This window comes from Siphateles boraxobius, unplaced genomic scaffold (genome assembly GCF_051911475.1).
Source record: "Siphateles boraxobius isolate OS27281-9 unplaced genomic scaffold, OSU_SipBor_1 8, whole genome shotgun sequence".
NCBI lineage: Eukaryota > Metazoa > Chordata > Actinopteri > Cypriniformes > Leuciscidae > Siphateles > Siphateles boraxobius.
In genome coordinates this window covers 32,806,669-32,828,372 of record NW_027509208.1, presented here as the reverse complement: position 1 = coordinate 32,828,372, position 21,704 = coordinate 32,806,669, and the positions used below count along the sequence as shown (strand labels likewise).

At 43.1% G+C, this 21,704-nt stretch overlaps 20 non-coding genes and 1 pseudogene across 20 annotated transcripts; 5 read left to right on the top strand and 16 right to left on the bottom strand.

Moving 5' to 3' along the window:
• Window positions 1–1,568: 1,568 nt before the first annotated feature.
• Window positions 1,569–1,683, bottom strand: LOC143730138 (U5 spliceosomal RNA). Its single transcript, XR_013200363.1, has one exon. It is a non-coding gene; the product is annotated as a U5 spliceosomal RNA (small nuclear RNA).
• A 1,105-nt stretch (window positions 1,684–2,788) lies between these two features.
• Window positions 2,789–2,860, top strand: trnad-guc (transfer RNA aspartic acid (anticodon GUC)). The gene has a single exon. It is a non-coding gene; the product is annotated as a tRNA-Asp (tRNA).
• Window positions 2,861–3,308: 448 nt separating this feature from the next.
• Window positions 3,309–3,423, bottom strand: LOC143730310 (U5 spliceosomal RNA). The gene has a single exon (XR_013200518.1). It is a non-coding gene; the product is annotated as a U5 spliceosomal RNA (small nuclear RNA).
• A 319-nt stretch (window positions 3,424–3,742) lies between these two features.
• Window positions 3,743–3,857, bottom strand: LOC143730137 (U5 spliceosomal RNA). Its single transcript, XR_013200362.1, has one exon. It is a non-coding gene; the product is annotated as a U5 spliceosomal RNA (small nuclear RNA).
• Window positions 3,858–5,093: 1,236 nt separating this feature from the next.
• Window positions 5,094–5,165, top strand: trnad-guc (transfer RNA aspartic acid (anticodon GUC)). Its single transcript has one exon. It is a non-coding gene; the product is annotated as a tRNA-Asp (tRNA).
• Window positions 5,166–5,619: 454 nt separating this feature from the next.
• Window positions 5,620–5,734, bottom strand: LOC143729837 (U5 spliceosomal RNA). Its single transcript, XR_013200097.1, has one exon. It is a non-coding gene; the product is annotated as a U5 spliceosomal RNA (small nuclear RNA).
• Window positions 5,735–6,732: 998 nt separating this feature from the next.
• On the bottom strand, window positions 6,733–6,848 carry LOC143730058 (U5 spliceosomal RNA). Its single transcript, XR_013200290.1, has one exon. It is a non-coding gene; the product is annotated as a U5 spliceosomal RNA (small nuclear RNA).
• A 1,236-nt stretch (window positions 6,849–8,084) lies between these two features.
• Window positions 8,085–8,156, top strand: trnad-guc (transfer RNA aspartic acid (anticodon GUC)). Its single transcript has one exon. It is a non-coding gene; the product is annotated as a tRNA-Asp (tRNA).
• A 477-nt stretch (window positions 8,157–8,633) lies between these two features.
• On the bottom strand, window positions 8,634–8,708 carry LOC143729852 (U5 spliceosomal RNA; annotated as a pseudogene).
• A 405-nt stretch (window positions 8,709–9,113) lies between these two features.
• On the bottom strand, window positions 9,114–9,228 carry LOC143730136 (U5 spliceosomal RNA). Its single transcript, XR_013200361.1, has one exon. It is a non-coding gene; the product is annotated as a U5 spliceosomal RNA (small nuclear RNA).
• A 410-nt stretch (window positions 9,229–9,638) lies between these two features.
• Window positions 9,639–9,753, bottom strand: LOC143730135 (U5 spliceosomal RNA). The gene has a single exon (XR_013200360.1). It is a non-coding gene; the product is annotated as a U5 spliceosomal RNA (small nuclear RNA).
• Window positions 9,754–11,515: 1,762 nt separating this feature from the next.
• Window positions 11,516–11,630, bottom strand: LOC143730250 (U5 spliceosomal RNA). The gene has a single exon (XR_013200465.1). It is a non-coding gene; the product is annotated as a U5 spliceosomal RNA (small nuclear RNA).
• Window positions 11,631–12,039: 409 nt separating this feature from the next.
• On the bottom strand, window positions 12,040–12,155 carry LOC143730328 (U5 spliceosomal RNA). Its single transcript, XR_013200535.1, has one exon. It is a non-coding gene; the product is annotated as a U5 spliceosomal RNA (small nuclear RNA).
• Window positions 12,156–13,917: 1,762 nt separating this feature from the next.
• Window positions 13,918–14,032, bottom strand: LOC143730249 (U5 spliceosomal RNA). The gene has a single exon (XR_013200464.1). It is a non-coding gene; the product is annotated as a U5 spliceosomal RNA (small nuclear RNA).
• A 409-nt stretch (window positions 14,033–14,441) lies between these two features.
• Window positions 14,442–14,557, bottom strand: LOC143730327 (U5 spliceosomal RNA). The gene has a single exon (XR_013200534.1). It is a non-coding gene; the product is annotated as a U5 spliceosomal RNA (small nuclear RNA).
• Window positions 14,558–15,607: 1,050 nt separating this feature from the next.
• LOC143730372 (U5 spliceosomal RNA) lies at window positions 15,608–15,722 on the bottom strand. Its single transcript, XR_013200575.1, has one exon. It is a non-coding gene; the product is annotated as a U5 spliceosomal RNA (small nuclear RNA).
• A 1,244-nt stretch (window positions 15,723–16,966) lies between these two features.
• trnad-guc (transfer RNA aspartic acid (anticodon GUC)) lies at window positions 16,967–17,038 on the top strand. The gene has a single exon. It is a non-coding gene; the product is annotated as a tRNA-Asp (tRNA).
• A 703-nt stretch (window positions 17,039–17,741) lies between these two features.
• On the top strand, window positions 17,742–17,813 carry trnad-guc (transfer RNA aspartic acid (anticodon GUC)). The gene has a single exon. It is a non-coding gene; the product is annotated as a tRNA-Asp (tRNA).
• Window positions 17,814–18,243: 430 nt separating this feature from the next.
• On the bottom strand, window positions 18,244–18,358 carry LOC143730134 (U5 spliceosomal RNA). Its single transcript, XR_013200359.1, has one exon. It is a non-coding gene; the product is annotated as a U5 spliceosomal RNA (small nuclear RNA).
• Window positions 18,359–18,761: 403 nt separating this feature from the next.
• Window positions 18,762–18,876, bottom strand: LOC143730271 (U5 spliceosomal RNA). The gene has a single exon (XR_013200483.1). It is a non-coding gene; the product is annotated as a U5 spliceosomal RNA (small nuclear RNA).
• Window positions 18,877–20,639: 1,763 nt separating this feature from the next.
• Window positions 20,640–20,754, bottom strand: LOC143730248 (U5 spliceosomal RNA). Its single transcript, XR_013200463.1, has one exon. It is a non-coding gene; the product is annotated as a U5 spliceosomal RNA (small nuclear RNA).
• Between the last annotated feature and the right edge of the window lie 950 nt (window positions 20,755–21,704).

Sequence of the window (21,704 nt, the reverse complement as noted above, 5' to 3'; positions counted from 1 at the left end):
CCAAGAGGATGTCACTGAATCCGATAGTATGTCGAAGACCAGTGGTAGTATTCGCATGAGATTTTTATGAACTTCCTGGATGCTAAATGAACAAACCCTTCATCTCCTTAGATTGCGGATGGATACCTCCATAGGACAGGGTGAGCTCCTTGGCCAAAATAAAAGGCTTAAATAATAATAACTCCATTAATGGAAAGCATATCCAGTATTAAGTGACGTCTCAACGGTTGAGCATAGACAACAGTACCGTACCGCCCAGAGGAGCAATTGGGATGACCAGTCCTCGTTAGTATAGTGGACAGTATCTCCGCCTGTCACGCGGAAGACCGGGGTTCGATTAGTCTTCTTCTTTATCACGACCAAACACCTTGCATAAGCTCAGGCTTTACAGTGGAAGGCGCTGTTAAAGTCAACCTGCCGTTCAAGACTCACTTGATTATGTTTAGCTAATTGCATTTGAAAGATTTTACTTTCAAGAAAGCGTTTGCAATAGGTTTGTAAAAGGTGTTTTTTGAATGTTTGGCCTGAGTCTTTTTTTTTTGGTGCATTTTCACTGTTCTGACCAGTGTGTTGCGTTCTGAACGCTTGGAAACAGTGAATAATGTTGCGAAACAATCGGTTCAAAGCTTTGTTTCTCCCATCACTACCCTTTTGTGCTTGGTAAAACTTACATTCACACTGCTGACACAAGACTAGAAGTTGTGAACTGGGAAAGTGTGGATGGTTTGACGACTACCCAGTTCCAGTCTTGGACAAAACAGCCAATTCTTTTAGCCACGCTCAATCTCTGGCCCAACCTATTGTGGTACTTTGTTACAAGCTGCCAAACGTCCTCTGTTCTTGAACAAACACATGTAGCTCTGCTGTGAGCAAGACAATTCTTGGATACCTCCATAGGACAGGGTGAGCTCTTTGGCCAAAATAAAAGGTTTAAATAATAATAACTCCATTAATGGAAAGCATATCCAGTATTAAGTGACGTCTCAACGGTTGAGCATAGACAACAGTAACACACCGCCCAGAGAAGCAACTGTGATGACCAGTCCTCGTTAGTATAGTGGACAGTATCTCCGCCTGTCACGCGGAAGACCGGGCTTCGATTCCCCGACGGGGAGTCTTCTTCTTTATCACGACCAAACACCTTGCATAAGCTCGGGCTTTACCGTGGAAGGTGCTGTTAAAGTCAACCTGCCGTTCAAGACTCGCTTGATTATTTTTAGCTAATTGCATTTGAAAGATTTTACTTTCAAGAAAGCGTTTGCAATAGGTTTGTGGAAGGTGTTTTTTGAATGTTTGGCCTGAGTCTTTTTTTTGTGTGGGATTTTCACTGTTCTGACCAGCGTGTTCCGTTCCGAACGCTTGGAAACAGTGAATAATTTTGAGAAGCAATCAGTTCAAAGCTTTGTTTCTCCCATCACTACCCTTTTGTGCTTGGTAAAACTTACATTCACACCGCTTGCTTGGACAAAACAGCCAATTCTTTTAGCCACGCTCGATCTGTGACCCAGCCTATTGTGGTACTTTGTTGCAAGCTGCCAAACGTCCTCTGTTCTTGAACAAACACATGTAGCTCTGCTGTGAGCAGAGCATCCAAAAATATCAGAAACTCGCAAATGTTCCCCTCCACGGAAATCTTTAGTAAAAGGCGAAAGATTTATGCGTGAATGAAGAGAAACTCGAGCTGTACCCATGAGACGTATGGACAATGTGGTCCCAAGCACATAAAACAATGCAAGGGTAATGTCTGGTGCAGGCTCCTCCCATCCAGCTTATTTTCTTAAAAAAAAAAAACAATAATACAGCCATATCCATTAGAGGAAGGAGCAAATGTAAAAAGAATCTGCCCCATCACCAAATGTCCGCAAACCCTGTCCAAGAGGATGTCACTGAATCCGATAGTATGTCGAAGACCAGTGGTAGTATTCGCATGAGATTTTTATGAACTTCCTGCATGCTAAATGAACAAACCCTTCATCTCCTTGGATTGCGGGTGGATACCTCCATAGGACAGGGTGAGCTCCTTGGCCAAAATAAAAGGCTTAAATAATAATAACTCCATTAATGGAAAGCATATCCAGTATTAAATGACGTCTTAACGGTTGAGCATAGACAACAGTACCGTACCGCCCAGAGAAGCAATTGGGATGACCAGTCCTCGTTAGTATAGTGGACAGTATCTCCGCCGGTCACGCGGAAGACCGGGGTTCGATTAGTCTTCAAGAAAGCGTTTGCAATAGGTTTGTAAAAGGTGTTTTTTGAATGTTTGGCCTGAGTCTTTTTTTTTTTGTTGCATTTTCACTGTTCTGACCAGTGTGTTGCGTTCCGAACGCTTGGAAACAGTGAATAATGTTGCGAAACAATCGGTTCAAAGCTTTGTTTCTCCCATCACTACCCTTTTGTGCTTGGTAAAACTTACATTCACACTGCTGACACAAGACTCGAAGTTGTGAACTGGGAAAGTGTGGATGGTTTGACGACTACCCAGTTCCAGTCTTGGACAAAACAGCCAATTCTTTTAGCCACGCTCAATCTCTGGCCCAACCTATTGTGGTACTTTGTTACAAGCTGCCAAACGTCCTCTGTTCTTGAACAAACACATGTAGCTCTGCTGTGAGCAAGACAATTCTTGGATACCTCCATAGGACAGGGTGAGCTCTTTGGCCAAAATAAAAGGTTTAAATAATAATAACTCCATTAATGGAAAGCATATCCAGTATTAAGTGACGTCTCAACGGTTGAGCATAGACAACAGTAACACACCGCCCAGAGAAGCAACTGTGATGACCAGTCCTCGTTAGTATAGTGGACAGTATCTCCGCCTGTCACGTGGAAGACCGGGGTTCGATTCCCCGACGGGGAGTCTTCTTCTTTATCACGACCAAACACCTTGCATAAGCTCGGGCTTTACCGTGGAAGATGCTGTTAAAGTCAACCTGCCGTTCAAGACTCGCTTGATTATTTTTAGCTAATTGCATTTGAAAGATTTTACTTTCAAGAAAGCGTTTGCAATAGGTTTGTGGAAGGTGTTTTTTGAATGTTTGAGTCTTTTTTTTGTGTGGGATTTTCACTGTTCTGACCAGCGTGTTCCGTTCCGAACGCTTGGAAACAGTGAATAATTTTGCGAAGCAATCAGTTCAAAGCTTTGTTTCTCCCATCACTACCCTTTTGTGCTTGGTAAAACTTACATTCACACCGCTTGCTTGGACAAAACAGCCAATTCTTTTAGCCACGCTCGATCTGTGACCCAGCCTATTGTGGTACTTTGTTACAAGCTGCCAAACGTCCTCTGTTCTTGAACAAACACATGTAGCTCTGCTGTGAGCAGAGCATCCAAATATATCAGAAACTCGCAAATGTTCCCCTCCACGGAAATCTTTAGTAAAAGGCGAAAGATTTATGCGTGAATGAAGAGAAACTCGAGCTGTACCCATGAGACGTATGGACAATGTGGTCCCAAGCACATGCAACAATGCAAGGGTAATGTCTGGTGCAGGCTCCTCCCATCCAGCTTATTTTCTTTTTTAAAAAAAAACAATAATACAGCCATATCCATTAGAGGAAGGAGCAAATGTAAAAAGAATCAGCCCCATCACCAAATGTCCGCAAACCCTGTCCAAGAGGATGTCACTGAATCCTTGGATTGCGGGTGGATACTTTTAGCCACGCACGATCTGTGGCCCAGCCTATTGTGGTACTTTGTTACAAGCTGCCAAACGTCCTCTGTTCTAGAACAAACACATGTAGCTCTGCTGTGAGCAGAGCATCCAAAAATATCAGAAACTCGCAAATGTTCCCCTCCACGGAAATCTTTAGTAAAAGGCGAAAGATTTATGCGTGAATGAAGAGAAACTCGAGCTGTACCCATGAGACGTTGGGACAATGTGGTCCCAAGCACATGCAACCATGCTCAGCAAGGGTAATGTCTGGTGCAGGCTCCTCCCATCCAGCTTATTTTCTTTAAAAAAAAAACAATAATACAGCCATATCCATTAGAGGAAGGAGCAAATGTAAAAAGAATCTGCCCCATCACCAAATGTCCGCAAACCCTGTCCAAGAGGATGTCACTGAATCCGATAGTATGTCGAAGACCAGTGGTAGTATTCGCATGAGATTTTTATGAACTTCCTGGATGCTAAATGAACAAACCCTTCATCTCTTTGGATTGCGGGTGGATACCTCCATAGGACAGGGTGAGCTCCTTGGCCAAAATAAAAGGCTTAAATAATAATAACTCCATTAATGGAAAGCATATCCAGTATTAAGTGACGTCTCAACGGTTGAGCATAGACAACAGTACCGTACCGCCCAGAGAAGCAATTGGGATGACCAGTCCTCGTTAGTATAATGGACAGTATCTCCGCCTGTCACGCGGAAGACCGGGTTTAGATTAGTCTTCTTCTTTATCACGACCAAACACCTTGCATAAGCTCAGGCTTTACCGTGGAAGGCGCTGTTAAAGTCAACCTGCCGTTCAAGACTCACTTGATTATGTTTAGCTAATTGCATTTGAAAGATTTTACTTTCAAGAAAGCGTTTGCAATAGGTTTGTAAAAGGTGTTTTTTGAATGTTTGGCCTGAGTCTTTTTTTTTTGTTGCATTTTCACTGTTCTGACCAGTGTGTTGCGTTCCGAACGCTTGTAAACAGTGAATAATGTTGCGAAACAATCGGTTCAAAGCTTTGTTTCTCCCATCACTACCCTTTTGTGCTTGGTAAAACTTACATTCACACTGCTGACATAAGACTCGAAGTTGTGAACTGGGAAAGTGTGGATGGTTTGACGACTACCCAGTTCCAGTCTTGGACAAAACAGCCAATTCTTTTAGCCACGCTCAATCTCTGGCCCAACCTATTGTGGTACTTTGTTACAAGCTGCCAAACGTCCTCTGTTCTTGAACAAACACATGTAGCTCTGCTGTGAGCAAGACAATTCTTGGATACCTCCATAGGACAGGGTGAGCTCTTTGGCCAAAATAAAATGTTTAAATAATAATAACTCCATTAATGGAAAGCATATCCAGTATTAAGTGACGTCTCTACGGTTGGGCATAGACAACAGTAACACACCACCCAGAGAAGCAACTGTGATGACCAGTCCTCGTTAGTATAGTGGACAGTATCTCCGCCTGTCACGCGGAAGACCGGGGTTCGATTCCCCGACGGGGAGTCTTCTTCTTTATCACGACCAAACACCTTGCATAAGCTCGGGCTTTACCGTGGAAGGTGCTGTTAAAGTCAACCTGCCGTTCAAGACTCGCTTGATTATTTTTAGCTAATTGCATTTGAAAGATTTTACTTTCAAGAAAGCGTTTGCAATAGGTTTGTAAAAGGTGTTTTTTGAATGTTTGGCCTGAGTCTTTTTTCTTTTTTGGGATTTTCACTGTTCTGACCAGCGTGTTCCGTTCCGAACGCTTGGAAACAGTGAATAATTTTGCGAAGCAATCAGTTCAAAGCTTTGTTTCACCCATCACTACCCTTTGGTGCTTGGTAAAACTTACATTCACACCGCTGTCTTGGACAAAACAGCCAATTCTTTTAGCCACGCTCGATCTTTGGCCCAGCCTATTGTGGTACTTTGTTACAAGCTGCCAAACGTCCTCTGTTCTTGAACAAACACATGTAGCTCTGCTGCGAGCAGAGCATCCAAAACTATAAGAAACTCGCAAATGTTCCCGTCCACGGAAATCTTTAGTAAAAGGCGAAAGATTTATGCGTGAATGAAGAAAAACTCGAGCTGTACCCATGAGACGTTGGGACAATGTGGTTCGAAGCACATGCAACCATGCTCAGCAAGGGTAATGTCTGGTGCAGGCTCCTCCCATCCAGCTTATTTTCTTTAAAAAAAAAACAATAATACAGCCATATCCATTAGAGGAAGGAGCAAATGTAAAAAGAATCTGCCCCATCACCAAATGTCTGCAAACCCTGTCCAAGAGGATGTCACTGAATCCGATAGTATGTCGAAGACCAGTGGTAGTATTCGCATGAGATTTTTATGAACTTCCTGGATGCTAAATGAACAAACCCTTCATCTCCTTGGATTGCGGGTGGATATCTCCATAGGACAGGGTGAGCTCCTTGGCCAAAATAAAAGGCTTAAATAATTATAACTCCATTAATGGAAAGCATATCCAGTATTAAGTTACGTCTCAACGGTTGAGCATAGACAACAGTAACGTACCACCCAGAGAAGGCACTGTGATGATCAGTCCTCGTTAGTATAGTGGACAGTATCTCCGCCTGTCACCCGGTAGAGCGGGGTTCAATTCCCCGACGGGGAGTCTTCTCCTTTATCATGACCAAACACCTTGCATAAGCTCAGGCTTTACCGTGGAAGGCGCTGTTAAAGTCAACCTGCCGTTCAAGACTCATTTGATTATGTTTAGCTAATTGCATTTGAAAGATTTTACTTTCAAGAAAGCGTTTGCAATAGGTTTGTAAAAGGTGTTTTTTGAATGTTTGGCCTGAGTCTTTTTTTTTTGTGGCATTTTCACTGTTCTGACCAGCGTGTTCCGTTCCGAACGCTTGGAAACAGTGAATAATTTTGCGAAGCAATCAGTTCAAAGCTTTGTTTCTCCCATCACTACCCTTTTGTGCTTGTTAAAACTTACATTAACACCGCTGTCTTGGATATAACAGCCAATTATTTTAGCCACGCTCAATCTTTGGCCCAGCCTATTGTGGTACTTTGTTACAAGCTGCCAAACGTCCTCTGTTCTTGAACAAACACATGTAGCTCTGCTGTGAGCAGAGCATCCAAAAATATCAGAAACTCTCAAATGTTCCCCTCCACGGAAATCTTTAGTAAAAGGCGAAAGATTTATGCGTGAATGAAGAGAAACTCGAGCTGTACCCATGAGACGTTGGGACAATGTGGTCCCAAGCACATGCAACCATGCTCAGCAAGGGTAATGTCTGGTGCAGGCTCCTCCCATCCAGCTTATTTTCTTTAAAAAAAAAAACAATAATACAGCCATATCGATTAGAGGAAGGAGCAAATGTAAAAAGAATCTGCCCCATCACCAAATGTCCGCAAACCCTGTCCAAGAGGATGTCACTGAATCCGATAGTATGTCGAAGACCAGTGGTAGTATTCGCATGAGATTTTTATGAACTTCCTGCATGCTAAATGAACAAACCCTTCATCTCCTTGGATTGCGGGTGGATACCTCCATAGGACAGGGTGAGCTCCTTGGCCAAAATAAAAGGCTTAAATAATAATAACTCCATTAATGGAAAGCATATCCAGTATTAAATGACGTCTTAACGGTTGAGCATAGACAACAGTACCGTACCGCCCAGAGAAGCAATTGGGATGACCAGTCCTCGTTAGTATAGTGGACAGTATCTCCGCCTGTCACGCGGAAGACCGGGGTTCGATTAGTCTTCTTCTTTATCACGACCAAACACCTTGCATAAGCTCAGGCTTTACCGTGGAAGGCGCTGTTAAAGTCAACCTGCCGTTCAAGACTCACTTGATTATGTTTAGCTAATTGCATTTGAAAGATTTTACTTTCAAGAAAGCGTTTGCAATAGGTTTGTAAAAGGTGTTTTTTGAATGTTTGGCCTGAGTCTTTTTTTTTTGTTGCATTTTCACTGTTCTGACCAGTGTGTTGCGTTCCGAACGCTTGGAAACAGTGAATAATGTTGCGAAACAATCGGTTCAAAGCTTTGTTTCTCCCATCACTACCCTTTTGTGCTTGGTAAAACTTACATTCACACTGCTGACACAAGACTCGAAGTTGTGAACTGGGAAAGTGTGGATGGTTTGACGACTACCCAGTTCCAGTCTTGGACAAAACAGCCAATTCTTTTAGCCACTCTCAATCTCTGGCCCAACCTATTGTGGTACTTTGTTACAAGCTGCCAAACGTCCTCTGTTCTTGAACAAACACATGTAGCTCTGCTGTGAGCAAGACAATTCTTGGATACCTCCATAGGACAGGGTGAGCTCTTTGGCCAAAATAAAATGTTTAAATAATAATAACTCCATTAATGGAAAGCATATCCAGTATTAAGTGACGTCTCAACGGTTGAGCATAGACAACAGTAACACACCGCCCAGAGAAGCAACTGTGATGACCAGTCCTCGTTAGTATAGTGGACAGTATCTCCGCCTGTCACGCGGAAGACCGGGGTTCGATTCCCCGACGGGGAGTCTTCTTCTTTATCACGACCAAACACCTTGCATAAGCTCGGGCTTTACCGTGGAAGGTGCTGTTAAAGTCAACCTGCCGTTCAAGACTCGCTTGATTATTTTTAGCTAATTGCATTTGAAAGATTTTACTTTCAAGAAAGCGTTTGCAATAGGTTTGTAAAAGGTGTTTTTTGAATGTTTGGCCTGAGTCTTTTTTTTTTTGTGGGATTTTCACTGTTCTGACCAGCGTGTTCCGTTCCGAACGCTTGGAAACAGTGAATAATTTTGCGAAGCAATCAGTTCAAAGCTTTGTTTCTCCCATCACTACCCTTTTGTGCTTGGTAAAACTTACATTCACACCGCTGTCTTGGACAAAACAGCCAATTCTTTTAGCCACGCTCGATCTTTGGCCCAGCCTATTGTGGTACTTTGTTACAAGCTGCCAAACGTCCTCTGTTCTTGAACAAACACATGTAGCTCTGCTGTGAGCAGAGCATCCCCTTTAATGTTCCCCTCCACGGAAATCTTTAGTAAAAGGCGAAAGATTTATGCGTGAATGAAGAGAAACTCGAGCTGTACCCATGAGACGTATGGACAATGTGGTCCCATGCACATGCAACAATGCAAGGGTAATGTCTGGTGCAGGCTCCTCCCATCCAGCTTATTTTCTTTTTTTTAAAAAACAATAATACAGCCATATCCATTAGAGGAAGGAGCAAATGTAAAAAGAATCTGCCCCATCACCAAATGTCCGCAAACCCTGTCCAAGAGGATGTCACTGAATCCGATAGTATGTCGAAGACCAGTGGTAGTATTCGCATGAGATTTTTATGAACTTCCTGGATGCTAAATGAACAAACCCTTCATCTCCTTGGATTGCGGGTGGATACTTTTAGCCACGCACGATCTGTGGCCCAGCCTATTGTGGTACTTTGTTACAAGCTGCCAAACGTCCTCTGTTCTTGAACAAACACATGTAGCTCTGCTGTGAGCAGAGCATCCAAAAATATCAGAAACTCGCAAATGTTCCCCTCCACGGAAATCTTTAGTAAAAGGCGAAAGATTTATGCGTGAATGAAGAGAAACTCGAGCTGTACCCATGAGACGTTGGGACAATGTGGTCCCAAGCACATGCAACCATGGTCAGCAAGGGTAATGTCTGGTGCAGGCTCCTCCCATCCAGCTTATTTTCTTTTAAAAAAAAAAAACAATAATACACCCATATCCATTAGAGGAAGGAGCAAATGTAAAAAGAATCTGCCCCATCACCAAATGTCCGCAAACCCTGTCCAAGAGGATGTCACTGAATCCGATAGTATGTCGAAGACCAGTGGTAGTATTCGCATGAGATTTTTATGAACTTCCTGGATGCTAAATGAACAAAGCCTTCATCTCCTTGGATTGCGGGTGGATACTTTTAGCCACGCACGATCTGTGGCCCAGCCTATTGTGGTACTTTGTTACAAGCTGCCAAACGTCCTCTGTTCTTGAACAAACACATGTAGCTCTGCTGTGAGCAGAGCATCCAAAAATATCAGAAACTCGCAAATGTTCCCCTCCACGGAAATCTTTAGTAAAAGGCGAAAGATTTATGCGTGAATGAAGAGAAACTCGAGCTGTACCCATGAGACGTTGGGACAATGTGGTCCCAAGCACATGCAACCATGCTCAGCAAGGGTAATGTCTGGTGCAGGCTCCTCCCATCCAGCTTATTTTCTTTAAAAAAAAAACAATAATACAGCCATATCCATTAGATGAAGGAGCAAATGTAAAAAGAATCTGCCCCATCACCAAATGTCCGCAAACCCTGTCCAAGAGGATGTCACTGAATCCGATAGTATGTCGAAGACCAGTGGTAGTATTCGCATGAGATTTTTATGAACTTCCTGGATGCTAAATGAACAAACCCTTCATCTCCTTGGATTGCGGGTGGATACCTCCATAGGACAGGGTGAGCTCCTTGGCCAAAATAAAAGGCTTAAATAATAATAACTCCATTAATGGAAAGCATATCCAGTATTAAGTGACGTCTCAACGGTTGAGCATAGACAACAGTACCGTACCGCCCAGAGAAGCAATTGGGATGACCAGTCCTCGTTAGTATAATGGACAGTATCTCCGCCTGTCACGCGGAAGACCGGGGTTCGATTAGTCTTCTTCTTTATCACGACCAAACACCTTGCATAAGCTCAGGCTTTACCGTGGAAGGCGCTGTTAAAGTCAACCTGCCGTTCAAGACTCACTTGATTATGTTTAGCTAATTGCATTTGAAAGATTTTACTTTCAAGAAAGCGTTTGCAATAGGTTTGTAAAAGGTGTTTTTTGAATGTTTGGCCTGATTTTTTTTTTTTTGTTGCATTTTCACTGTTCTGACCAGTGTGTTGCGTTCCGAACGCTTGGAAACAGTGAATAATGTTGCGAAACAATCGGTTCAAAGCTTTGTTTCTCCCATCACTACCCTTTTGTGCTTGGTAAAACTTACATTCACACTGCTGACACAAGACTCGAAGTTGTGAACTGGGAAAGTGTGGATGGTTTGACGACTACCCAGTTCCAGTCTTGGACAAAACAGCCAATTCTTTTAGCCACGCTCAATCTCTGGCCCAACCTATTGTGGTACTTTGTTACAAGCTGCCAAACGTCCTCTGTTCTTGAACAAACACATGTAGCTCTGCTGTGAGCAAGACAATTCTTGGATACCTCCATAGGACAGGGTGAGCTCTTTGGCCAAAATAAAAGGTTTAAATAATAATAACTCCATTAATGGAAAGCATATCCAGTATTAAGTGACGTCTCAACGGTTGAGCATAGACAACAGTAACACACCGCCCAGAGAAGCAACTGTGATGACCAGTCCTCGTTAGTAAAGTGGACAGTATCTCCGCCTGTCACGCGGAAGAACGGGGTTCGATTCCCCGACGGGGAGTCTTCTTCTTTATCACGACCAAACACCTTGCATAAGCTCGGGCTTTACCGTGGAAGGTGCTGTTAAAGTCAACCTGCCGTTCAAGACTCGCTTGATTATTTTTAGCTAATTGCATTTGAAAGATTTTACTTTCAAGAAAGCGTTTGCAATAGGTTTGTAAAAGGTGTTTTTTGAATGTTTGGCCTGAGTCTTTTTTCTTTTGTGGGATTTTCACTGTTCTGACCAGCGTGTTCCGTTCCGAACGCTTGGAAACAGTGAATAATTTTGCGAAGCAATCAGTTCAAAGCCTTGTTTCTCCCATCACTACCCTTTGGTGCTTGGTAAAACTTACATTCACACCGCTGTCTTGGACAAAACAGCCAATTCTTTTAGCCACGCTCGATCTTTGGCCCAGCCTATTGTGGTACTTTGTTACAAGCTGCCAAACGTCCTCTGTTCTTGAACAAACACATGTAGCTCTGCTGCGAGCAGAGCATCCAAAAATATAAGAAACTCGCAAATGTTCCCCTCCACGGAAATCTTTAGTAAAAGGCGAAAGATTTATGCGTGAATGAAGAGAAACTCGAGCTGTACCCATGAGACGTTGGGACAATGTGGTTTCAAGCACATGCAACCATGCTCAGCAAGGGTAATGTCTGGTGCAGGCTCCTCCCATCCAGCTTATTTTCTTTAAAAAAAAAAAACAATAATACAGCCATATCCATTAGAGGAAGGAGCAAATGTAAAAAGAATCTGCCCCATCACCAAATGTCCGCAAACCCTGTCCAAGAGGATGTCACTGAATCCGATAGTATGTCGAAGACGAGTGGTAGTATTCGCATGAGATTTTTATGAACTTCCTGGATGCTAAATGAACAAACCCTTCATCTCCTTGGATTGCGGGTGGATACTTTTAGCCACGCACGATCTGTGGCCCAGCCTATTGTGGTACTTTGTTACAAGCTGCCAAACGTCCTCTGTTCTTGAACAAACACATGTAGCTCTGCTGTGAGCAGAGCATCCAAAAATATCAGAAACGCGCAAATGTTCCCCTCCACGGAAATCTTTAGTAAAAGGCGAAAGATTTATGCGTGAATGAAGAGAAACTCGAGCTGTACCCATGAGACGTTGGGACAATGTGGTCCCAAGCACATGCAACCATGCTCAGCAAGGGTAATGTCTGGTGCAGGCTCCTCCCATCCAGCTTATTTTCTTTAAAAAAAAAACAATAATACAGCCATATCCATTAGAGGAAGGAGCAAATGTAAAAAGAATCTGCCCCATCACCAAATGTCCGCAAACCCTGTCCAAGAGGATGTCACTGAATCCGATAGTATGTCGAAGACCAGTGGTAGTATTCGCATGAGATTTTTATGAACTTCCTGGATGCTAAATGAACAAACCCTTCATCTCCTTGGATTGCGGGTGGATACCTCCATAGGACAGGGTGAGCTCCTTGGCCAAAATAAAAGGCTTAAATAATAATAACTCCATTAATGGAAAGCATATCCAGTATTAAGTGACGTCTCAACGGTTGAGCATAGACAACAGTACCGTACCGCCCAGAGAAGCAATTGGGATGACCAGTCCTCGTTAGTATAATGGACAGTATCTCCGCCTGTCACGCGGAAGACCGGGGTTCGATTAGTCTTCTTCTTTATCACGACCAAACACCTTGCATAAGCTCAGGCTTTACCGTGGAAGGCGCTGTTAAAGTCAACCTGCCGTTCAAGACTCACTTGATTATGTTTAGCTAATTGCATTTGAAAGATTTTACTTTCAAGAAAGTGTTTGCAATAGGTTTGTAAAAGGTGTTTTTTGAATGTTTGGCCTGATTTTTTTTTTTTTTGTTGCATTTTCACTGTTCTGACCAGTGTGTTGCGTTCCGAACGCTTGGAAACAGTGAATAATGTTGCGAAACAATCGGTTCAAAGCTTTGTTTCTCCCATCACTACCCTTTTGTGCTTGGTAAAACTTACATTCACACTGCTGACACAAGACTCGAAGTTGTGAACTGGGAAAGTGTGGATGGTTTGACGACTACCCAGTTCCAGTCTTGGACAAAACAGCCAATTCTTTTAGCCACGCTCAATCTCTGGCCCAACCTATTGTGGTACTTTGTTACAAGCTGCCAAACGTCCTCTGTTCTTGAACAAACACATGTAGCTCTGCTGTGAGCAAGACAATTCTTGGATACCTCCATAGGACAGGGTGAGCTCTTTGGCCAAAATAAAAGGTTTAAATAATAATAACTCCATTAATGGAAAGCATATCCAGTATTAAGTGACGTCTCAACGGTTGAGCATAGACAACAGTAACAGACCGCCCAGAGAAGCAACTGTGATGACCAGTCCTCGTTAGTAAAGTGGACAGTATCTCCGCCTGTCACGCGGAAGACCGGGGTTCGATTCTCCGACGGGGAGTCTTCTTCTTTATCACGACCAAACACCTTGCATAAGCTCGGGCTTTACCGTGGAAGGTGCTGTTAAAGTCAACCTGCCGTTCAAGACTCGCTTGATTATTTTTAGCTAATTGCATTTGAAAGATTTTACTTTCAAGAAAGTGTTTGCAATAGGTTTGTAAAAGGTGTTTTTTGAATGTTTGGCCTGAGTCTTTTTTCTTTTGTGGGATTTTCACTGTTCTGACCAGCGTGTTCCGTTCCGAACGCTTGGAAACAGTGAATAATTTTGCGAAGCAATCAGTTCAAAGCCTTGTTTCTCCCATCACTACCCTTTGGTGCTTGGTAAAACTTACATTCACACCGCTGTCTTGGACAAAACAGCCAATTCTTTTAGCCACGCTCGATCTTTGGCCCAGCCTATTGTGGTACTTTGTTACAAGCTGCCAAACGTCCTCTGTTCTTGAACAAACACATGTAGCTCTGCTGCGAGCAGAGCATCCAAAAATATAAGAAACTCGCAAATGTTCCCCTCCACGGAAATCTTTAGTAAAAGGCGAAAGATTTATGCGTGAATGAAGAGAAACTCGAGCTGTACCCATGAGACGTTGGGACAATGTGGTTTCAAGCACATGCAACCATGCTCAGCAAGGGTAATGTCTGGTGCAGGCTCCTCCCATCCAGCTTATTTTCTTTAAAAAAAAAAAACAATAATACAGCCATATCCATTAGAGGAAGGAGCAAATGTAAAAAGAATCTGCCCCATCACCAAATGTCCGCAAACCCTGTCCAAGAGGATGTCACTGAATCCGATAGTATGTCGAAGACCAGTGGTATTATTCGCATGAGATTTTTATGAACTTCCTGGATGCTAAATGAACAAACCCTTCATCTCCTTGGATTGCGGGTGGATACTTTTAGCCACGCACGATCTGTGGCCCAGCCTATTGTGGTACTTTGTTACAAGCTGCCAAACGTCCTCTGTTCTTGAACAAACACATGTAGCTCTGCTGTGAGCAGAGCATCCAAAAATATCAGAAACGCGCAAATGTTCCCCTCCACGGAAATCTTTAGTAAAAGGCGAAAGATTTATGCGTGAATGAAGAGAAACTCGAGCTGTACCCATGAGACGTTGGGACAATGTGGTCACAAGCACATGCAACCATGCTCAGCAAGGGTAATGTCTGGTGCAGGCTCCTCCCATCCAGCTTATTTTCTTTAAAAAAAAAACAATAATACAGCCATATCCATTAGAGGAAGGAGCAAATGTAAAAAGAATCTGCCCCATCACCAAATGTCCGCAAACCCTGTCCAAGAGGATGTCACTGAATCCGATAGTATGTCGAAGACCAGTGGTAGTATTCGCATGAGATTTTTATGAACTTCCTGGATGCTAAATGAACAAACCCTTCATCTCCTTGGATTGCGGGTGGATACCTCCATAGGACAGGGTGAGCTCCTTGGCCAAAATAAAAGGCTTAAATAATAATAACTCCATTAATGGAAAGCATATCCAGTATTAAGTGACGTCTCAACGGTTGAGCATAGACAACAGTACCGTACCGCCCAGAGAAGCAATTGGGATGACCAGTCCTCGTCAGTATAATGGACAGTATCTCCGCCTGTCACGCGGAAGACCGGGGTTCGATTAGTCTTCTTCTTTATCACGACCAAACACCTTGCATAAGCTCAGGCTTTACCGTGGAAGGCGCTGTTAAAGTCAACCTGCCGTTCAAGACTCACTTGATTATGTTTAGCTAATTGCATTTGAAAGATTTTACTTTCAAGAAAGCGTTTGCAATAGGTTTGTAAAAGGTGTTTTTTGAATGTTTGGCCTGAGTCTTTTTTTTTTTTGTTGCATTTTCACTGTTCTGACCAGTGTGTTGCGTTCCGAACGCTTGGAAACAGTGAATAATGTTGCGAAACAATCGGTTCAAAGCTTTGTTTCTCCCATCACTACCCTTTTGTGCTTGGTAAAACTTACATTCACACTGCTGACACAAGACTCGAAGTTGTGAACTGGGAAAGTGTGGATGGTTTGACGACTACCCAGTTCCAGTCTTGGACAAAACAGCCAATTCTTTTAGCCACGCTCGATCTGTGGCCCAGCCTATTGTGGTACTTTGTTACAAGCAGCCAAACTTCCTCTGTTCTTGAACAAACACATGTAGCTCTGCTGTGAGCAGAGCATCCAAAAATATCAGAACCTTGCAAATGTTCCCCTCCACGGAAATCTTTAGTAAAAGGCGAAAGATTTATGCGTGAATGAAGAGAAACTCGAGCTGTACCCACGAGACATTGGGACAATGTGGTTCCAAGCACATGCAACCATGCTCAGCAAGGGTAATGTCTGGTGCAGGCTCCTCCCATCCAGCTTATTTTCTTTTTTTTAAAAAACAATAATACAGCCATATCCATTAGAGGAAGGAGCAAATGTAAAAAGAATCTGCCCCATCACTAAATGTCCGCAAACCCTGTCCAAGAGGATGTCACTGAATCCGATAGTATGTCGAAGACCAGTGGTAGTATTCGCATGAGATTTTTATGAACTTCCTGGATGCTAAATGAACAAACCCTTCATCTCCTTAGATTGCGGATGGATACCTCCATAGGGCAGGGTGAGCTCCTTGGCCAAAATAAAAGGCTTAAATAATAATAACTCCATTAATGGAAAGCATATCCAGTATTAAGTGACGTCTCAACGGTTGAGCATAGACAACAGTACCGTACCGCCCAGAGAAGCAATTGGGATGACCAGTCCTCGTTAGTATAGTGGACAGTATCTCCGCCTGTCACGCGGAAGACCGGGGTTCGATTAGTCTTCTTCTTTATCACGACCAAACACCTTGCATAAGCTCAGGCTTTACCGTGGAAGGCGCTGTTAAAGTCAACCTGCCGTTCAAGACTCACTTGATTATGTTTAGCTAATTGCATTTGAAAGATTTTACTTTCAAGAAAGCGTTTGCAATAGGTTTGTAAAAGTGTTTTTTGAATGTTTGGCCTGAGTCTTTTTTTTTTGTTGCATTTTCACTGTTCTGACCAGTGTGTTGCGTTCCGAACGCTTGGAAACAGTGAATAATGTTGCGAAACAATCAGTTCAAAGCTTTGTTTCTCCCATCACTACCCTTTTGTGCTTGGTAAAACTTACATTCACACTGCTGACACAAGACTCGAAGTTGTGAACTGGGAAAGTGTGGATGGTTTGACGACTACCCAGTTCCAGTCTTGGACAAAATAGCCAATTCTTTTAGCCACGCTCAATCTCTGGCCCAACCTATTGTGGTACTTTGTTACAAGCTGCCAAACGTCCTCTGTTCTTGAACAAACACATGTAGCTCTGCTGTGAGCAAGACAATTCTTGGATACCTCCATAGGACAGGGTGAGCTCTTTGGCCAAAATAAAAGGTTTAAATAATAATAACTCCATAACTCCATTAATGGAAAGCATATCCAGTATTAAGTGACGTCTCAACGGTTGAGCATAGACAACAGTAACACACCGCCCAGAGAAGCAACTGTGATGACCAGTCCTCGTTAGTATAGTGGACAGTATCTCCGCCTGTCACGCGGAAGACCGGGGTTCGATTCCCTGACGGGGAGTCTTCTTCTTTATCACGACCAAACACCTTGCATAAGCTCGGGCTTTACCGTGGAAGGTGCTGTTAAAGTCAACCTGCCATTCAAGACTCGCTTGATTATTTTTAGCTAATTGCATTTGAAAGATTTTACTTTCAAGAAAGCGTTTGCAATAGGTTTGTAAAAGGTGTTTTTTGAATGTTTGGCCTGAGTCTTTTTTTTTTTGTTGCATTTTCACTGTTCTGACCAGTGTGTTGCGTTCCGAACGCTTGGAAACAGTGAATAATGTTGCGAAACAATCGGTTCAAAGCTTTGTTTCTCCCATCACTACCCTTTTGTGCTTGGTAAAACTTACATTCACACTGCTGACACAAGACTCGAAGTTGTGAACTGGGAAAGTGTGGATGGTTTGACGACTACCCAGTTCCAGTCTTGGACAAAACAGCCAATTCTTTTAGCCACGCTCAATCTCTGGCCCAACCTATTGTGGTACTTTGTTACAAGCTGCCAAACGTCCTCTGTTCTTGAACAAACACATGTAGCTCTGCTGTGAGCAAGACAATTCTTGGATACCTCCATAGGACAGGGTGAGCTCTTTGGCCAAAATAAAATGTTTAAATAATAATAACTCCATTAATGGAAAGCATATCCAGTATTAAGTGACGTCTCAACGGTTGAGCATAGACAACAGTAACACACCGCCCAGAGAAGCAACGGTGATGACCAGTCCTCGTTAGTATAGTGGACAGTATCTCCGCCTGTCACGCGGAAGACCGGGGTTCGATTCCCCGACGGGGAGTCTTCTTCTTTATCACGACCAAACACCTTGCATAAGCTCGGGCTTTACCGTGGAAGGTGCTGTTAAAGTCAACCTGCCGTTCAAGACTCGCTTGATTATTTTTAGCTAATTGCATTTGAAAGATTTTACTTTCAAGAAAGCGTTTGCAATAGGTTTGTGGAAGAGTCTTTTTTTTGTGTGGGATTTTCACTGTTCTGACCAGCGTGTTCCGTTCCGAACGCTTGGAAACAGTGAATAATTTTGCGAAGCAATCAGTTCAAAGCTTTGTTTCTCCCATCACTACCCTTTTGTGCTTGGTAAAACTTACATTCACACCGCTTGCTTGGACAAAACAGCCAATTCTTTTAGCCACGCTCGATCTGTGACCCAGCCTATTGTGGTACTTTGTTACAAGCTGCCAAACGTCCTCTGTTCTTGAACAAACACATGTAGCTCTGCTGTGAGCAGAGCATCCAAAAATATCAGAAACTCGCAAATGTTCCCCTCCACGGAAATCTTTAGTAAAAGGCGAAAGATTTATGCGTGAATGAAGAGAAACTCGAGCTGTACCCATGAGACGTATGGACAATGTGGTCCCAAGCACATGCTACAATGCAAGGGTAATGTCTGGTGCAGGCTCCTCCCATCCAGCTTATTTTCTTTTTTTTTTAAAACAATAATACAGCCATATCCATTAGAGGAAGGAGCAAATGTAAAAAGAATCTGCCCCATCACCAAATGTCCGCAAACCCTGTCCAAGAGGATGTCACTGAATCCGATAGTATGTCGAAGACCAGTGGTAGTATTCGCATGAGATTTTTATGAACTTCCTGGATGCTAAATGAACAAACCCTTCATCTCCTTGGATTGCGGGTGGATACTTTTAGCCACGCACGATCTGTGGCCCAGCCTATTGTGGTACTTTGTTACAAGCTGCCAAACGTCCTCTGTTCTTGAACAAACACATGTAGCTCTGCTGCGAGCAGAGCATCCAAAAATATCAGAAACTCGCAAATGTTCCCCTCCACGGAAATCTTTAGTAAAAGGCGAAAGATTTATGCGTGAATGAAGAGAAACTCGAGCTGTACCCATGAGACGTTGGGACAATGTGGTCCCAAGCACATGCAACCATGCTCAGCAAGGGTAATGTCTGGTGCAGGCTCCTCCCATCCAGCTTATTTTCTTTAAAAAAAAAACAATAATACAGCCATATCCATTAGAGGAAGGAGCAAATGTTAAAAGAATCTGCCCCATCACCAAATGTCCGCAAACCCTGTCCAAGAGGATGTCACTGAATCCGATAGTATGTCGAAGACCAGTGGTAGTATTCGCATGAGATTTTTATGAACTTCCTGGATGCTAAATGAACAAACCCTTCATCTCCTTGGATTGCGGGTGGATACCTCCATAGGACAGGGTGAGCTCCTTGGCCAAAATAAAAGGCTTAAATAATAATAACTCCATTAATGGAAAGCATATCCAGTATTAAGTGACGTCTCAACGGTTGAGCATAGACAACAGTACCGTACCGCCCAGAGAAGCAATTGGGATGACCAGTCCTCGTTAGTATAATGGACAGTATCTCCGCCTGTCACGTGGAAGACCGGGGTTCGATTAGTCTTCTTCTTTATCACGACCAAATACCTTGCATAAGCTCAGGCTTTACCGTGGAAGGCGCTGTTAAAGTCAACCTGCCGTTCAAGACTCACTTGATTATGTTTAGCTAATTGCATTTGAAAGATTTTACTTTCAAGAAAGCGTTTGCAATAGGTTTGTAAAAGGTGTTTTTTGAATGTTTGGCCTGAGTCTTTTTTTTTTTGTTGCATTTTCACTGTTCTGACCAGTGTGTTGCGTTCCGAACGCTTGGAAACAGTGAATAATGTTGCGAAACAATCGGTTCAAAGCTTTGTTTCTCCCATCACTACCCTTTTGTGCTTGGTAAAACTTACATTCACACTGCTGACACAAGACTCGAAGTTGTGAACTGGGAAAGTGTGGATGGTTTGACGACTACCCAGTTCCAGTCTTGGACAAAACAGCCAATTCTTTTAGCCACGCTCAATCTCTGGCCCAACCTATTGTGGTACTTTGTTACAAGCTGCCAAACGTCCTCTGTTCTTGAACAAACACATGTAGCTCTGCTGTGAGCAAGACAATTCTTGGATACCTCCATAGGACAGGGTGAGCTCTTTGGCCAAAATAAAATGTTTAAATAATAATAACTCCATTAATGGAAAGCATATCCAGTATTAAGTGACGTCTCAACGGTTGAGCATAGACAACAGTAACACACCGCCCAGAGAAGCAACTGTGATGACCAGTCCTCGTTAGTATTGTGGACAGTATCTCCGCCTGTCACGCGGAAGACCGGGGTTCGATTCCCCGACGGGGAGTCTTCTTCTTTATCACGACCAAACACCTTGCATAAGCTCGGGCTTTACCGTGGAAGGTGCTGTTAAAGTCAACCTGCCGTTCAAGACTCGCTTGATTATTTTTAGCTAATTGCATTTGAAAGATTTTACTTTCAAGAAAGCGTTTGCAATAGGTTTGTAAAAGGTGTTTTTTGAATGTTTGGCCTGAGTCTTTTTTCTTTTGTGGGATTTTCACTGTTCTGACCAGCGTGTTCCGTTCCGAACGCTTGGAAACAGTGAATAATTTTGCGAAGCAATCAGTTCAAAGCTTTGTTTCTCCCATCACTACCCTTTGGTGCTTGGTAAAACTTACATTCACACCGCTGTCTTGGACAAAACAGCCAATTCTTTTAGCCACGCTCGATCTTTGGCCCACCCTATTGTGGTACTTTGTTACAAGCTGCCAAACGTCCTCTGTTCTTGAACAAACACATGTAGCTCTGCTGCGAGCAGAGCATCCAAAAATATAAGAAACTCGCAAATGTTCCCCTCCACGGAAATCTTTAGTAAAAGGCGAAAGATTTATGCGTGAATGAAGAGAAACTCGAGCTGTACCCATGAGACGTTGGGACAATGTGGTTCGAAGCACATGCAACCATGCTCAGCAAGGGTAATGTCTGGTGCAGGCTCCTCCCATCCAGCTTATTTTCTTTTAAAAAAAAAAACAATAATACAGCCATATCCATTAGAGGAAGGAGCAAATGTAAAAAGAATCTGCCCCATCACCAAATGTCCGCAAACCCTGTCCAAGAGGATGTCACTGAATCCGATAGTATGTCGAAGACCAGTGGTAGTATTCGCATGAGATTTTTATGAACTTCCTGGATGCTAAATGAACAAACCCTTCATCTCTTTGGATTGCGGGTGGATACCTCCATAGGACAGAGTGAGCTCCTTGGCCAAAATAAAAGGCTTAAATAATAATAACTCCATTAATGGAAAGCATATCCAGTATTAATTGACGTCTCAACGGTTGAGCATAGACAACAGTACCGTACCGCCCAGAGAAGCAATTGGGATGACCAGTCCTCGTTAGTATAGTGGACAGTATCTCCGCCTGTCACGCGGAAGACCGGGGTTCGATTAGTCTTCTTCTTTATCACGGCCAAACACCTTGCATAAGCTCAGGCTTTACCGTGGAAGGCGCTGTTAAAGTCAACCTGCCGTTCAAGACTCACTTGATTATGTTTAGCTAATTGGATTTTTAAAGATTTTACTTTCAAGAAAGCGTTTGCAATAGGTTTGTAAAAGGTGTTTTTTGAATGTTTGGCCTGAGTCTTTTTTTTTTGTTACATTTTCACTGTTCTGACCAGTGTGTTGCGTTCCGAACGCTTGGAAACAGTGAATAATGTTGCGAAACAATCGGTTCAAAGCTTTGTTTCTCCCATCACTACCCTTTTGTGCTTGGTAAAACTTACATTCACACTGCTGACACAAGACTCGAAGTTGTGAACTGGGAAAGTGTGGATGGTTTGACGACTACCCAGTTCCAGTCTTGGAC